At 42.6% G+C, this 12,061-nt stretch overlaps 1 pseudogene; it reads left to right on the top strand.

Moving 5' to 3' along the window:
* The first annotated feature begins 961 nt into the window (after positions 1-961).
* On the top strand, positions 962-11,355 carry LOC125199376 (annotated as a pseudogene).
* Positions 11,356-12,061: the final 706 nt, after the last annotated feature.

The raw sequence follows: 12,061 nt of genomic DNA, 5'->3' as shown, positions 1-12,061 counted from the left end.
CATCCCACCATCATTTTTGGCCGTTGCCGCCCAAACGGTTTTTGGACGGGCATGCTTATTTTGGGTATGGGGGGGTCGAACAACGACCAAATGTTTAAATTTCCCTCCCCCCTTTTCAACGACGGATAAAGGGGAAACCCCCCCTTCAATTCACGGTGAATAATGTGCATAAATGGGGTACTGGGGCCGTTTCCGGCATCAAACCGCAATGGCCCGTTTTTTGGGCGCCCCGAGATGCCCCCCCGGAGTGGGGAAGGTTTTTTCCCCCGCCAAAGGCCCCGCGCGGATGTGGAAGGGCTTTTGGGGTGCTCCTCGCGATTTGCACCGGTAAAGGGGCCCACGCGCTTTTTCTACCAGGGGGTATTGCCGATATCAGATGCGTGCATCATCATGCATAACATGATCATCGAAGATGAACAGAAAAGGGGCCCGGCGTCACCCCGACCCAAATGTTGCTCATCGGGCACGGTGTCTTAAGAAATCCCCCCGCCAGGGGGTAAAAACCCCCCGAACATGAACGGTTCCAAAGGGGTTTTGGCGCCTACAAAAACGGTTTTAAAGCACTAAACGATATCATCGAAGAATTGTGGGGAAAAAGAAACCGCGCCCCCCCCCCCGAATTTTTTTTTTTTTTTAATTTTTTTTTTTATTTTTTTTTTCCTTCGTGTACTTTTTTTTTTTTTTAAATTTTTTTCGTTAAAAGGTGCGTTTTTAATACAACAACTTTATTATTTTTTATTTGGTTTTTCTTTATAAATTAAATAAGCTAAAAATTTTATTTTATAAAAATAAAACAATTAAATTAGTGATGATTAAAAATGAAATGTTGAGTTGGGAGAAATAAGGGAGAAATAAGGGAGAAACTTTAGGGGTTGGGGCCGGGGAAAAAATGGATTTTGTTTGGGCCAGGGGCGGGTTAGGGAGAAAAAAGGGAAAAATAAGGATCTTGGGGTCTTTAGCCCCAACTCCTTCACTCCTCTCTTACTCACTTCCTCACATTCCCCTCTCCAAATGGAATACGGCAGGCTCGGAGCACCCGAGCCTCCCAGCGCCGGCTCCTCATCCCGCAGCCTAACTCCCGACCTCACCCGCGCCCCTAAAAATAAATCCAGCCTCAACCTCCTCCTCGCCCTCGCCCTCGCCGCCGCGCTCATAGCCGCTTCCGCCGTCTCCGCCGCACTCGTCGTCGACGTCGTTCGCAGCAGAGCCAGCGATTCCGTCGCCGCCTCCCCGCGCCGCCCCTCCAAGGCCGTCTCCCAAGCCTGCGGCACCACTCGGTACCCGAATCTCTGCGTCCACTCGCTCCTCGACTTCCCCGGCGCCGCCGCCGCCTCCGGCAAGGACCTCGTCCACATCTCCGTCAACATGACGCTCCGCAAATTCGGCCGCGCGCTCTACTCCGCCGCCGAGATCAGCAACCTCAAAATGGATCCCCGCGTCAGGTATACGCCCCAATGCGTTTCAATTTGGTACTAAAATTGAAATTGATTGACCTAATTTTGACCTCCGATTTTCGCGCCAATTTTTTGATTGATTGAGTATTTTCCGATCAGATCAGCATACGACGACTGCCTCGAGCTTCTCGACGATTCCGTGAGCCTCCTCTCGCGATCGCTCACCACCGTCGGCCCCGGCGGCGGAGGATCGACGCAGGACGTGCTGACGTGGCTGAGCGCGTCGCTGACGAACCAGGACACCTGCGCCGACGGATTCTCCGAGCTGAGCGGCTACGGAAGAATCAAATGGCGGATCGGCTGAAGGATCTGTCGGAGCTCGTGAGCAATTGCCTCGCGATATTCCGCCGCCGCCGGCGACGGGGTTTCTCCGGCATTCCGATTCAGAACAAGGGGGGCGGCCCCCGGAGACGAGAAGCCGCACAGGCATTTTCCCCGGGGTGGCTGCCGCGGCGGGGCAGGGGCTCTTGACCCCGCCCGAGGCGATCAACGCCGACGTCGTCGTTTCGCACGACGGCAACGGCCGTAAGACGATCGCGGAGGCGATCAAAGGCGCCGAGCCGTAACCGGCGATTTATTATCTACGTGAGGGCGGAAAGTAAGTTCACGGGCCCCTCCCAGATAGAACTAACGAAATGACGCTTATACCCCTAGTTGTTTTTTTCCTTGATCTCTAGTGATTAGGATGTCGGATTGTTTACCATGGGAAAGAATAGATTTATAACGATTTTGGGAGTTATTTCTCCCTGACACCTGAAATTAAAAGTGGTCGAATACTTTATTTCACTAATTTATTTTACCTAAATGAATTATGTGTTTTTAGGTACGGGGGCCATATTAAAGGTGGGGAGGAAAAAGACGAACTTTAAAGTTCATCGGCGACGGAAAGGGCAAAACGGTCATTTCCGGTGGGAAGAGCATCCCAAAATAACATGACGACATTTCCCCCGCGACATTTGGTAAATTTCTTTTGCTCTATCTTTTTTTTGTCCTTTTTTTTATTTTTTGTCACGAATTACCTTTTCACTTTCTGTTTTTCTGTTTTTCCTTATAAATCTTCAATTTTAGTGGTTATTATTACTTCAAAATGCACGTGTCTATGATGCATAGCTTTTTAATCTTAGATTCTTGTCCAAACCTCGTCAAACAAGTTAAATCTCAATTGACTGATCTGCCCTTGAAAAGTATTGGTAAACCTTCAAAAAGAGTAAGAGCAAGATATCAAATGATCTTGGCTGAGAACATACACCACGAACCGCAGGATCTGTTAGGTCGAACTAGACCCCGAGAACCTGTTGGATTGGATAGAGTTAACCTTTCGAGACCACCGATACCTCCGTGGCCTACTTTGAATCCAAGATCCACCAGGACAAAACCTCCGCTCAAAAACCACTGAACTTTCTCGAGAACTTAAAGCGTCGAAGAGATTGCTTCACACCAGCTTACTGCTACAAAGATCTAACTCTCGAAGGCGAAGGTGCGAGAGGCCGACGGAAGATCAGGGGAAGAGAGGAGAGAAGGGGGGAGTTCTCAGTCTGGCGAGAAAAGAGAGAGAGGAATGTGAGATATGAAAGCGGCTCAGAAACAACCCGACACGCATAAACGAGTCCTCGGCCACACATCAGCGGTTAGGACCTGACCAAATCGAGAGGACACGTGGCGACGCTGGAGAGAGGGACTAGAGAAATTGGGCTCAGCCGATTGATAACATCTGAGCTCAGCAAAATAATCACGGCCAGTAAGAGTCAATCAAATATCTGACATACTCCACCTTGGACTTTTATTAAACGATCAAGTGTTGTGGGCTAAGGTATTCTGCATTCTTAACTACAAGCGGATCCTCGGCACCAAGGACTAAGTCCTGGCGTCTTGGGAACCACCGAGGTTGCCTTTAGACACAGAGGGTGACCGTGAGTCTAAGGACTTCGTACCTCCGATCCACTACCACCCTTACCACGGTGATAAGGTGACGAGGTCTCCGGGACATACGGCACATCTACAGATCCAAAGTCACTGAGAACTTTATGCGAGAAAGAAGTTTTCTAAAGGTAGGGCTTAGTTCCGTATCGAGTGGGTTTTTATCGGTATGCTTTTATGAAGAAACAACTTCACCTTTTTCTACAATATCCCAATGTAATGAAACATCTATATCTTTGTTCTATGGAAAACGGGATTTTTACCTGTTGTATAGCGAGATTGAGAATCGAGAGAACAACACGAAAGGAAGGATTTCACAAACTTAAGTTCGAGAAGAAATCTTCCTTTAACCATACGGCCTCTTTCGTGCCTCGAGTATTTAGCGTATACTCGACTTCGGATTGTGGACGGAGCCTGATGTGGCTGCAGCTTGTGATTTCCAACTTATCTGAACTACCTTGCTTGAAAAAACATAGGAGGTTGTTGACTTCCTCTTATCTACATCATTAGCATAAATTGGAATCCACAAAACCGGTTAGCAAAACACCGTCATCACATTTAGAATAGCATAAACCATACTTAGCGGTTTGCTTCAAGTATCTAAGCCATTTCGGAGCACCCGATGAACGGGACTGGATTAGACATGTATCTACTAAGGCATGACACGGCATAGGCATCTCCGGAGCTAGTGTTGGCAATTAAGTACATGAGATCAATAGCATTAGCATAGGGAATTCTCTTCATAGCATCCAAATATCGAGATTGGGACTTAGGGCCTGGAGATCTTTCGACATAAAATGAGCGGCTAAGGAACACTGACCGGGCTTAGCATGAGCAATGTTGAATTTTCGGAGGTATAGGTTCTTGATGCAACACGAGGGTGAGTATCTCTATCTCTATGGATATTAATCCACTAAGATTTTACGAGCATCACCTAGATCCTTCGTATCAAAATTCTCACTCGAGCTGACTTGCACACCTTAATGGTTTTCAACGGGGACCCGTTATAGCGTATCATCAACATATGACGAAGAAGAAACACGGCGCGAGTCAGGTTCTTCACGTAACGAGCAAGCATCAAAGATGCTACAACAAAACCTAATTTGCATACGTGTATTAAACTTGATGTTCCACTTGCTGGGAAGCTGTTTCAAACATAAAGGCCTTTTTGACAAGCACACATGATTGGGAAACTTGGGATCGACAAAGCCCTCGAGGTACATTTCATGTAAATGGGGGCACATCAAGATCATAATGTAAACCGGTTTAACATCCATACATTTCAATTCCCCGTTAAAATGAGCACCTGAAAGCCAACATCATTCTACTTGATTGTAAATTTACCAAACGGGGGCAAAGATTTCTGTTTCAATTTTAACATCCATCTTGTTTCAATTCCCGATTAAAATGAGCACACAAAGCTGACATAAAATTCTAACAGTTGTAAATTTAACAACGAGGCAAGGTACATGCAATCCGCCCCCTCTTGTTGAGTAAAACCCCTTTACCTTGATCGGCCTTGTACCTAAGGCCCTCGCTCATTTTTCGGTTTATAAAGCCACACGATCAACCCTATGTATAAACTTCGGCATCCAAGTAAGTATGAATTTTCAGAGAATGCATCTCCTCCATCATGGCTTTATGCCACTGACTCCAGAATTTAGACTTAACAGCCTGCTTATAGGTTTGAGGCTCATCACCATCAGATTCATACAACATTGAAAGCCAAATTTATAAGAGCAACCAAACCAACAAAGCCATCATATCTAGAGGGTTTACTAACATTGACCCTTCTAGTTCTATCTCTGGATAACACATAATCCTGCAAGTTAGTATTATCAATAGCATTTTGGATGCCACTAGGGCTATTAATCACATTCTGAGCAGGGACAGGAGGAGATCTTCTAACAGGACTATCATGCAAGTTATGCATATTGTCAGCAACATTTTGGGCAGGATTGTGATGCAGCACATTTGGTGTTCCTTCATCAAGTGTCTCATTAGGAGTATAGACTGGATAGGTGTTCCAGAATGGCTGCTCCACCTCACTTGGAGCACCAGAAGGCTGCTCCACACCAGTGAGTGTATCTGTGGACTCCACCTCAGTGAGAGGTTCATTGTCCACATCTATAGGATCTGGGCTCAATGTCAGTCTTAAGCAGGGGAATTCATCTTCATTGAAGACAACATCCCTACTTATTATGACTTTGAACCCAGGTTCATCCCTTAGCCAGACTCTATACCCTTTGACACCCTCAGGGTAACCTAGAAAAACACCTTTTCTAGATCTAGGCTCAAGTTTGTCAGACTTATTATGCACAAAGGCAGTACAGCCAAAAACCCTTAGGTGAGAAAAATCAAGAGGCTTGCCATAGAAAACATATTCAGGACACTGACCAACTAAAGGCACAGAAGGAGACCTATTTACCAAATAAGTAGCAGTTAACAAAGCCTCACCCCAAAACTTTTTTGACAATCCAGATTTAGAAAGCATGCATCTCACTTTTTCAAGTAAAGTTCTGTTCATTCTCTCAGCAACCCCATTTTGCTGTGGTGTATAAGGCACAGTTCTATGTCTTTTAATTCCAAAGCTATCACATAAATCATCCATCTGATTATTACAAAACTCCAGGCCATTATCAGTCCTAATAGCCTTAATCTTCTTACCAGTTTGAGTTTCAATCAAGATTTTCCAAGTTTTAAGTTTTTCAAAAACATCAGACTTGTGCTTCATCAAAAAACACCACACTTTTCTTGAGAAATCATCAATCACAGATAAGAAGTAAACACATCCAGAGTGAGAGGATACAGAGGCAGGACCCCAAACATCCATATGCAAATATTCAAGAATACATTTACTCACATTAGCAGGTGCAGGGGTATTAGGGAAAGAAACTCTGTGTTGTTTACCCAGCACACAAGAATCACAGAAGGGCAACTCACTTTGGACATCATTATCAGAAAGAAAAGCATGTTTTTTCAGGATACTCAAACCTTTTGCACTCATATGACCTAGCCTATTATGCCACAACATGGTTCTGTCAGTTTTAACTACATTAGCATAAGCTTTGTCACAAGCAAGAGGCACAGCATTACACACATACAAGCCACACTTCTTCTGAGCTTTGAAAAGACACATAGAACCTCTGCAAATTTTCATGCAACCTTCCCCCCACTTCCCTCCCATACCCTCATTTTCAAGAGCAGTACATGACATCAAATTATAGCATAGATCAGGAACATATCTGACATCCTTTAGGCTGAGCACATAACCATTTTCAAACTTCAAGCACACAGTGCCAATACCAAGAATTTCACACTTCTTGTCATCAGCCATTGACACAAAAGTCTTAGTTACAGGTTTTAGCTCAGAAAACACCTCCTTAAAAGGACTCACATGATAAGTACATCCAGAATCACACAGCCAATCATTTGAAGTAAAAGGACATGCAGGGGAGGCATTGACAAATTGCAGATCATGCACCATAAAAACAGAATCATTTACATTATCATAAGCAGCAACATTGACAAGGGTTTCAACCTGGGGATTGTTGTTAGGGAACTTATTCTTTTTAGGTTTAGTGCACTCTCTCTTATAGTGCCCAACATCACCACAGTTGAAACACTTCCTATAGGTTTTAGGGTCCTTGCTTCTAGATCTAGACCTAAACTTTTTCCTAGGGTTTGAAGAATTTCCAGAACCACTACTGGGTTCATTACCCCCTCTTGATTTAGATCTACCTCTAACATTCAACACCTTATTATAAGCATTCTTATCAGCAGCCCTTTCCCTAAGCTCAAGTTCTTTGGATTTCAGGGAGCTAATAATCAGGTCTAGAGGAGCAGAGTCTCTACCATACTTAATGGCAGCCTTAACATCACTATAGGAGTCAGGTATGGCATTCATCAGGGCTATACTTGTGTATTCATCTATAGTTTTATCACCTGACCTCTTAATGTCCTGAACTAACTTCTGAAACCTATCCACATTGTCATCAATATCTTTAGCAAGATCAAGCTTAAATTTAAACAATTTTTCAAGCAAGTACATTCTGGAAGACATGGAGGTTTCAGTGTACAGAGTATCAAGCAATTTCCACATATCAGCAGCAGATTCCTCATGATCAACTTTCCTAATCACAGAATCAGATAGATTTAACACAATAGTAGCCCTTGCCAATTCATTCATCTCATCAATTTTATCCTGAGCAGTACCATCAGGCAAAGTACCATCAACAACTTTAAACACTTTTTGTTGAATCAAAACACATTTCATTTTCTGTTTCCAAATAGCAAAATCATTTTTACCATTGTAAGGAACCACACCAACAGGTTGAGCCATTTTAACAAGAAAATTTGCAAGAACACAGGAAGCAAGACAGAAACACACAGCCTTACACACCTGAGAGCACAGAGACATACACCAACAAAGCAGGAACAGACCAAAGGCTTTCACACAACAGAAAGGGACTCAAATCCTTGACTGTCACGAGCAAGGCTGGCCAAGGCTATCCCAGCTCGCAATCACTCACTTCTGGAGGGCGCAGGGGGTCACTTGGGCAGCACAAGATGCATAGGTGGTCAAGTGACTTGAGATAACAGAGAGCACAAGAACCAGCGGAAGCAACACAGAGAAAAGAAAACACAGAGGTCCTAAGTCCTTGCCACAGACTGTCTACCAGAAACAAAAGCCCAAACCTATAGTTGGCACTAAACAGAAATTAAGACAAGAAAGAGATTAAGCCAATTTACCAGAGTGAATCCCCTCTCGAAGGAGGATTCCACTTGCCCACCTCCTTAAGCGACTCGGCGTGCTAGACTAATCCCCCCGTGGCTCTGATACCACTGTAGGGATCAGATTAGTCTAGATTCACTAATTACCGAGACCTCTTTGTTCTTGTACAAGAGAGCTCAGCCAAACTCTCACCCACGCGGCTGATTTTAACAAGTAATACAAACTAAGATCACTAGAATCTAGTTCTAACTATTACAAGACCTTGAAGCTATCGCTCCTGCTTCAATCGCACTCAATTGTACCTGCACACTCAAGAAACGAGTCAGCACAACAAAGAGAGATCCTCTCGGATCTAACCACAAGATATTGACTAAGAACACTAAAGAGTAAGAGCAAGATATCAAATGATCTTGGCTCAGAACCCGCCACACAAACACAGATCTATTCGTCCAGAACTTAGACCCAAGGGAGCACAACTGGATTGGATAGAGTTAACCCTCAGACCACCAATACCTCCACCGTGAAAGCCCCTCACACCAGATCAAGATCCACCGGACAAAACCTCCACTCACAAAACCCTAGAACTTCTCCAGAACTTAAGCAATCGAAGAGATTGCTTCACACCAGCACTCACACAAGATCTAACTCTCAAAGAACCGAGAAAGATCACCAAGAGACAGCCAGAAGATCACTGGGGAAGAGAGGAGAGAAGAGAGAGAGTTCTCAGATACGCAGAAAAGAGAGAGAGAGGAATGTGAGATATGAAACGGCTCAACAAAGCCAACACACACATAAACCGTCTCAACCCTACATCCAACGGTTAGGACACAACCATCCAAGGAGAGGACACGTGGCAGCATCTGGAGAGAGGGACTAAGAAATTGGGCTCAACCCAATTGATAACATCTGGGCTCAACAAAATAATCACAGCCCAATAAGAGTCCATCAAATATCCAACACTAGTCTAAGATAGCGATTTATATATAAGGTGCCAAGGTGATGCATAATTGAGAAGCAAGGTGATGTATAAAATTAGTCACACTGTAATCTTGTCATTGTAGAAATGAGCCAAGAGATAAGAATAACTTGGTAGCTAGAGTAAATTAGGGATAAAATTATTAGAATTATCCAATTTTTTGATATACAAATATTGATTGGTTGGGGACACTTATTTGGGATGAATAGAGCATAAAACTAGTTCTAGATTAGTCTTATAAGCAATTCAATTCCTCTATCGATCTCACAAGGGTGACTTATCTTTTACAAAACATTGTCACAAGTATACACATCAATGATCAATGTATATACACACATGAAATATACTGATACTATTGAAAGAAGAAAAACTATGCCTACATTACTTGAATTTGGTGAATGGCAATATTCTTGGACATGCATAATGTGCATAAAATGGACTGTCTGCTTAGAGTTTCTGTCTTGTTAGGACAAGTCATCAGCTTGCTCTTTTTCAAACATAGGATACTGACAAAAAAATTTGGTCCTAGAATTCTAATGAATGTATTAATTTATTGAATCTTAGCTAGGATTTTTTTTGGATTTTCATGTACAACTATGTCTTTGTGTATGTCCCTTTCAATTGGAGCTTTCATGGCTGTACAACAATAATTGCTTTCTTGATGGAGGTTGGAGATGGTGATAGGCTGCTTTTTATAAATAGTGTGCAAATTGGTCATCCAATGTAGTAATAATGTTAATAGGAGTGATAGAGAATTAAAAGAAATTAATTACTACTATGTTAGAGTTTGAGAACTATCCTCCAATTGTTATATGGAGTACGTTGTTCTTCTTTCAAGTACTAAGTAAAGCTGTGGGGAGAGTTTGATCATCTTAATTATAAATATCACTTCTATAAGCTGTCAAGATTATTTCATTTATTTAAATCAAGTGTTTAGTGCCAAATGATTTACTTTAGTTAGGTATCAAATGAACTAGTCATAATGCTTTGATCATTGCTACATAAGTGATCAGAGAAAGAGAGATTCATTTGTGATTCATCAAAAGAAAAAAGAAAATACAGGTGGGGTTAGGATTTGGGAATGGTCAATACACTTTGTAGTATATATAGTTTCTCACTTGTCACGTAGTATTTTTTGTGATCTTATCCCCTATTGCACCACTTTCTCGCCACTTATATAAATATAAAGTAAGTAATAAATTGTTATAAGCCTTTTAGTGGCGCTTGAGTAAAGAAGGTCCTCACAATATTTGTGGGTCATGGGTATGTCCTTGTTTAAAGCTTTTCACATGCAAACCATAAATGAATATTGGTTGCCAAAAAAGCATTCCAAACAGTTACTATAATTTGTTAGTATAATGTTGTAGCAAAATAAACAAGATAAAAGCGTCTTATCAACTAAATTGAACTGGTTATATTTTTTTTAATGTAGCTGCAACCGGTGCCGGTTTCATTGCACGAGACATAACATTTGAGAACTGGGCCGGGCCCAGCAAGCACCAGGCCGTGGCCCTTCGGGTCGGGGCGGACCACGCTGTCATCTACCGGTGCAACGTGATTGGCTACCAAGACACACTCTACGCCCACTCGCAGCGCCAATTCTACCGCGAGTGCGACATCTACGGCACGGTCGACTTCATCTTCGGCAACGCGGCCGTGGTGTTCCAAAACTGCAGCATCCACGCGCGGAAGCCGATGCCCTTCCAAAAAAACACCATCACGGCCCAAAACCGCAAGGACCCGAACCAGAACACGGGCATCTCGATCCACGCGTGCCGGATCGTGGCCGAGCCCGACTTGGCGGCCGCAAAGGGCGCGTACCCGACGTACCTAGGGCGGCCGTGGAAGCTGTACTCGCGGACGGTGTTCCTGCAGTCCTACTTGGGGGACCACATCCACCCGAGGGGGTGGTTGGAGTGGAATGCCACGTTTGCACTTGACACGTTGTATTATGGGGAGTACATGAGCTACGGCCCCGGTGGCGCGATTGGTCAGCGCGTGACGTGGCCGGGGTATCGGGTCATCACGGCCGTGGAGGAGGCCAACAAGTTCACCGTGGCGCAGTTCATTTACGGGTCGTCGTGGCTGCCCTCCACCGGTGTGGCGTTCTCGGCCGGCCTATCGACTTGAATAATAATATTATTTATAATAATGAAAATAATATTTTATAGAGAGTTAAATTGTTTATGTAGTGTACAAGGAAAATACTTGCCTTTAAATTAGGGTTCAATTTATTTATATGGTATATATAATATAATCCTCTTTGATTTAAAGGGTTTTCTATGTGTACATGTTGTGATTTGTTACATTGAATTTCAAAGAATCTATCATTAATACTGTAGATTATTAATTTGGAGTAAATAAAGTGTGACTAATAAATTGCTCTTTTTGACTAGGGCTTTTACTTAGGTCGGTGGGTGGAAGGATGTATTTATTTTCTTCGATGCATGCATCTTTCGTAGTAATTTTTTTTATTAGAGACTAATATAGAACAATGTTTATTTATATTCATACAAGCACATAAATTTATCAAATCACGTGCAAGCATTAAATAAATCAACTGATATTATTATAAATAATAAATTTAATGTAAGTCCAGAGCAGAGAAACAATGACTAGGAATTCTTTTATGTCGGTGGGGTTGCAAATATTTATGAGTTAGACCAACTAATTATGTGAACCACGAGAATTGTGGGGCCATAAGAAAGACTAGTATCGAGAAAAATTACGCATATATATGTAAAAATTTCATTTATATCATATAAAATTAAGAACACATGAATTAAAACAATGCATTAGATATATAAAGTAATTCGATTCACAATTAAATTATTTATTCCCGAAAAAATAAATGAAAAGTCGCTCCTTATAAAATTATACTTATGTCCAAAAATATAAAATATAATTGCATTCATTTTATGAAACAGAATTGTTGTATATATGTGTATTTTGAATTTATGATGACTCTCAATCTATATA

Source organism: Salvia hispanica, unplaced genomic scaffold (genome assembly GCF_023119035.1).
Source record: "Salvia hispanica cultivar TCC Black 2014 unplaced genomic scaffold, UniMelb_Shisp_WGS_1.0 HiC_scaffold_479, whole genome shotgun sequence".
Lineage (NCBI taxonomy): Eukaryota > Viridiplantae > Streptophyta > Magnoliopsida > Lamiales > Lamiaceae > Salvia > Salvia hispanica.
This window is presented reverse-complemented; position numbering and strand designations above follow the sequence as displayed.